This window comes from Adiantum capillus-veneris, chromosome 3, assembly GCF_014529385.1.
Source record: "Adiantum capillus-veneris isolate H3 chromosome 3, ASM1452938v2, whole genome shotgun sequence".
Classification (NCBI taxonomy): Eukaryota; Viridiplantae; Streptophyta; class Polypodiopsida; order Polypodiales; family Pteridaceae; genus Adiantum; species Adiantum capillus-veneris.
Genome location: NC_140933.1, coordinates 7102103 through 7108181, shown reverse-complemented (window position 1 = coordinate 7108181; position 6079 = coordinate 7102103). Strand labels below are relative to the sequence as shown.

The 6079-nt window shown below is 41.5% G+C and overlaps 1 pseudogene; it reads left to right on the top strand.

Annotated features, from left to right (window-relative positions):
• The first annotated feature begins 3536 nt into the window (after nt 1-3536).
• On the top strand, nt 3537-4645 carry LOC147460466 (uncharacterized; annotated as a pseudogene).
• The last annotated feature ends 1434 nt before the right edge of the window (nt 4646-6079 follow it).

The window sequence follows — 6079 nt, the reverse complement described above, 5'->3', positions numbered from 1 at the left end:
CAAGCCGTTGAGAGTTGTTGACATACTTTATTTTCTCTTCAAATAATCCTGCACAAAAATGTTGCTTTTGCTCACAAATTATATCTTTTGGAAGACAGTAGCCTCGAGATGTAAGTCCCAAAACTTGTCTATAGACTTGTGGATAGACTCATGGGAGAGAAGCTTCAAACTGCGCCATTCAGTAAGCACTTTTTCCTTTTCATTGCTTGCAAGGAATTGCTTCATGATGGAAACTCGTAGAGTTTTTCATGTCTTTGGGGATTTTCCATTTCCACGAAGGCTAGCCCACCATTGACGAGCCGATTTCTGGAAGTGCTTAGCTACATGGTGTAGCTTGGAGGACTCAATGAAGGCCTCGTCTCAAAAGGCCACATCAAATTGCTGGATGAAGGCCAATGCTTTGTCAATGGAACCAAAGGTGCCATCATAGGTGAGAAAAGAGATAATCTTTCCTCCCTCTTTGAACTTTTTGAGTTTTTGTGACCTTCGCCATGCAGGGTATGATTTGCGATGTCCTCCCCTCTTGTATTCTCTAGGAGAATAGCCATAGCTTTTGTCAGAAGAGGAGGAAGGTGAAGAAGAAGGAGAAGAGGGTGACTCTTTCTTGCCCTTTTCTTCCTTTGTCTCCTCTCTTCCCTTTCAGAATGGCGAGAAGAAGGTCTGTGGGTTGAACGTTACCTCTTGGGAGGAGTTGGCGATTGTCTAGACTTCCTTTTTCGTGGAGCCACATTTAGAGGAACTTAAAGTTTCATTACTTTCTTGCTCTTTGGATTCCTGCTCTCGTATGGGAGAGAGTCTTCTTTTGGGGGTCTCTTCAAGAGGCCTCCTAAGCTCTCTCTCTTCTTGGAGAGGAAGGGAAATCCCATAAGCGCAAAGTTGTTGGATAACTTTGGCTTGCAAAGCAGGGTTGCTCCATAGCTTGCTGCAACCTAGTAACGAGATAATTGACAAACATGGGGGCATCATCATTAGCATCTTCATGTGCAAAATCAAAGTTATCAATGTTCACCAAGATATCTTTCCATTATAACTTTCTCTAACTTTTTCCTTATAAAGCAAATCGATTATCACACAGTTTCAAACACACAAATGATAAGATAATGATAATTTTGTGAGCAAATTTCCATCTTTTAACACACAAATTCCAAAGCACTAACAGATTTAATCACTTTTATATTCAATACACCCATTTTGTTCATAAGACTAACTAAATCTCATTGAAAATATTTCCAGAATATAAATATTCCAAGTTCAAATCTCCCAAAATGCTATTTAATGTGCAAATTTATGCCAAACATTCCTTTTTCAAACATATTTTTATGTATATGAACTTCAAATAACATTGTTTCTTTTCAGATTGCAGAGATACTATCTAAAGATTCCATTTTTAAATCTTTTTCAATTCGTCTTTAAGTGATGCAAACACTATCATGTTTAAATTTGAAATGTATTTTTCTAGAAAAGAGAATTTTCATGTGTTTTTAAATTTTTAAAAAAATATTTCGACTAACCACGATTTGTTTTGAAAATTCCAAACTCTTGCGATTACAGCCCTTCCGTCATTCGAATGTGCAGCCACATGGTTTACTTGGCTTTGACTCCGGCTCGCAAACGGCACAAACAAACTATGGTGTGCTATCTTTCTCTCTCTTTTCCGGACCTCTCTCTAGAATTCACTCAGTTTCCATCTTTCTCTCTAATTTTTTCTTCTCTCTCTAAAATTACACACACACACACACTCGCTAACTAACTCACACACAATCACAATTAAACTACCAGACACATACATACACAATCACACATTCAATTTTAAGCATCTTCATACTTTCATGCATCATCCACACACAATTTTTTGTCTATTCTCTCTCTAGCTGAGTTGTAGGAAACGGCTATGTAGAGCCTGGAAACGCGTTTCGCCGTTTCTGAAGAGGCCCTGTGTTTCCAGCAGCCTCGAAACGTGCCGAAACACTGTGCGCTATGTTTTTTAAAAAAAAACCATAATGTAAAATAATTAAAAACGAGCTGTGATCTGTCCCTTTTAGCGTGTTCGAACTCTGGCCCTTTCAATCAAAAAATGAGCCCTCTAAAAAAAACGAGCCCCTCTTATCCAGTGTCGCCTGAGATTCATTCTAGAGATCGAAATCTTTTATCTGCACAACACTCAGAGAGCTCCAGAGCTTCACAGAAGACTCCTCTCGGCGCGAGTGCAAGCAAGGAAAGCTTCCATGCGTACACATTAATGAAAGAGGAAGACCCTACGGCCACGAACATTTGTTTTTGTTTCAATTGCGTCCCGCGAGCAGTCATTTTTGACCCGTGTAAGTGTCCTCGCAAGCCGAAATTTTCTTCTGGATTGGATGATGCGATTAGAAAAAGGGCCTTGAAGTGCAACTGTATCAAAGTTGTTTTGTCACCGGAGTGGGCTTGTCCGAAATACAAAGAGCCAGACTTTTATTTGGTTCAACAAAGACGAGAGCGAAGAGCACCAATCTTTCGCAGATAAAAGCCAACATGTTCGTGTCAGCTGTCGCTAGCTCCAAGCCTTCTCCGACTGCAACACCCGCATCTAGCTCCAAGAAACCACTTGGTCACGCCATGTACATAGAAAGCGCCATCCGAACAAGAACCTCTTTGGAAGTATGTAACTGAGACATGTTGCTTCAATGCAGGTGGTAGCAAGAAATGGACTTGCTCTATTTGTCGGGAAGGCTACTCAGGGTCATACTCACGAGTGCGTGCCCACTTGCTTGGTATCAAGAAGCAAGGTATTGGCATTTGTAAGAAGGTTACCATGGCTCAAAAAGCCTCCATGACACGGGAGGATCACGATAGTGACAACAAGAAGCAAAATATTGCCAACACCAATCCTTTGCATACAAAGAGAAAGGCTCAGGATCAACCATCTTTGGAAGGTATGTTCAATGCCTCATGTAGAGAAGATGTGGAAAAGGCAGTGGCTAGAAGTTTTTATGCATGTGGATTGTCTTTCTCGCTTGCTCGTTCTCCATACTTTTCAGATATGGTCTCTACAATTGCAACTTTTGGTAAAGGATATAAGCCTCCCAACTACGAGAAGTTGCGTACAACCCTACTACAGCAAGAAAAGGCAAGATTAGAGAGAAGTATCTCACCTGTAGAGTGTTCTTGGCAACATTATGGTTGCTCTCTTATTTCCGATGGGTGGACAGATACAGCCAAAAGACCATTGATTAATTTTGTGGTGTCCAGTCCAAGAGGAATAGTATTCAAGGGCTCCATTGATACTAGTGGCAATTCTAAGACTGGGGAGTTCATAGCAGATGCACTTAAGAAAGTTATTAAAGAGGTTGGTGTTGATCACGTTGTGCTGGTTATCACTGATAATGCGGCAAATTGCAAGCTTGCAGGACAGATTGTGGAGGGAGAGTACAAGCATATCTTTTGGACTCCTTGTGCAACACATTGTCTGAACTTGCTTTTGAAGGATTTGATGGCAATCAAGTGGTTGGAGCAGCCTGTAACAAAGGGAAAGGAATTTCAACAGTTCATCACAAATCATGATGCAACACGAGCCATGTTTGGTAAGCACTCCAATCTCAAGCTAATTAGACCGAGAGATACCCGTTTTGCTTCACATTTCATGATGCTGCATAGATTGTTGAGGGTTAAGACTGCTTTGAAGCACTTGGTGACATGAGAGGATTGGGATGCTTGGAAGTGTTAGAATGAAGATGCAAAAGTGATAGAGAGGAGCATTTTGTCTTCTAGCTTTTAGGAGGACATTGAGTTGTATGTCAAGGTGTGTTGGCCAATCATGGCAATGTTGCGTATGGTTGACATGGATGAAGCATGCATGGGTGTAATTTTTGAAGGCATGGATCAGATGGTAGAAACGATCAAGGAGATTTTGGCAGAGGAGGTGGATGGCAAAGAGATGTTTCAACAAATGAATGAATTCATACAGGCACGGTGGTTGATGATGCATACTCCTCTTCATGCAACAGCTTTCCTCTTAAATCCAAAGTGGTTTTCAAAGTCACCTAACAAGGATGGTGAGGTAATGAAATGATGGAAGGCCACACTCAACAGAGTGGGAAGGAGTGCTATGGAAAAGACACAGCCACAAGCACAATTGTCTATGTACATTGGATTGCAAGGGAGCTTTGGGGATCCTGAAGCTTTGGATGACATGCAGAAGCTCTCAGTAGTTCCTTGTGGAAAAACTATGGGGAAGATACCCCCCTTCTTCAAAGATTGGCTATAAAGATTTTATCCCAGGTATGTAGTGCTTCCGCATGTGAGAGAAATTGGTCGACATATGGTTTTGTACATTCCGTCAATGGCAACCGTTTGTAGCATGAAATGGCTGATGACTTGGTATATGTACATAGCAATTTAAGGCTACAATCCAGGAAAGAAGCCTCTTATGTTTCAGGGCCATGTTGCTTTTGGGATGTGGAAGAGGACTTAACAATGGAAGGCCATATCGAAGTGGAAATGGATGTTGAAGTTGGTGATGCCGAAGCTATGTAACTGCTCTATGTATGATGTATTGAACATTTGCATTGATGCTTAATGAAATCTGGTTGCCAAGAGACTTTATGTGTCAAGTTTTTTTGTTTTTGATTAATGTAGATTATGAATCTAGTTATTGTTTCATTCATGTGTTGATGCAAATCTTTTTGAAATGTTTGCTTCAATGTAGGTGTCGATATATGTTTGAATTTTTATGTTGTTTTCTACTCTCAAATCGGTGTACTCCCGCCGTTTCTTGGTTCTATAGAATGCCGTTTCTGTTCATTTCGACAGGGCAACGTTTCCAGTTTGGAAACGTTTCATGCAACACAGCTCTCTAGTAACCACACACATACACTCATTAACTTGCACACAGAGAGGCAAATAGAAACTACACATGCATACACACAACCAAAGACTCAATTACCTACACACACACATATCTAACTGCATCATTCACACTTCAATTTCTCCCTATTCTCTCTCTACGTTTTTTCACTACAGGACCTCTCTCTAGACACATGCACTAAAATTCAGCATGCACACATAGGAATTGACACACGCACTAATACACATAGGATGTAATCACCCTCTCTCTATCTTTCTAATTCTTAGATAGCGCTACACTCCTATGCCCAAACACACCGACTAACACACACACAAGCAAGCACGCGCGCGCGCGCACACACACACACACACACACACACACACACACACACACACACACACACACACACACACACACACACACACACACACACACACACACACACACACACACACACACACTCAATACTCTCTCAGATAGCGCTACACTCCTATGCCCACACACACCTACTAACACACATACAAGCAAGCGTGTGCACACACACACACACACACACTCGGTACTCCCTCTCTCTCTCTCTCTAACTAATGCTATAGGGTAGTCATTCTCTCTCTCTTCTAGTGACTTCCTTCCTTGCAACCGTCCAGGACCCCACTCTCTCTGGCACCTTCTCTTGGTGACCCTTTGGCGGCTTTCCCTGGTTTCCACCACAAGCAAACAAAGTCTCTCTCTCTCTCTCTCTCTCTCTCTCTCACACACACACACACACACACACACACACACACACACACACACACACACACACACACACACACACACACACACACACACACACACACACACACACACACACACACACACACACACACACACACACACACACACACACACACACACACACACACACACACACAAATGGCTCCGGCTGTGACCTCCTTCTCCTGGTGGTTCAGAGCTGCTGATTGACAAAAAAATGTATTTTTTATTTTTTTGTTTATTTTTTAAAAACATTATCAAGCATATGTTCTTTAAGACTTGCTCCCACCATTCAAAAGGTTTTAACATCGATGGGAAATCCTGGAGACCTCAAAGACCTATCATGGTAATGAGCCTTGAGCTCAAATCCTCTTTCCTGTGATCCCTCAAAACCTCACCACTTCTCTCTCTCTAACTCAATTCTTAAGTCAAAATTCAAAGCTTTTATCGATAATTACACTAGAACTTGTGTAAATTCCCGCTTTTCTTAAAGGCAAACTC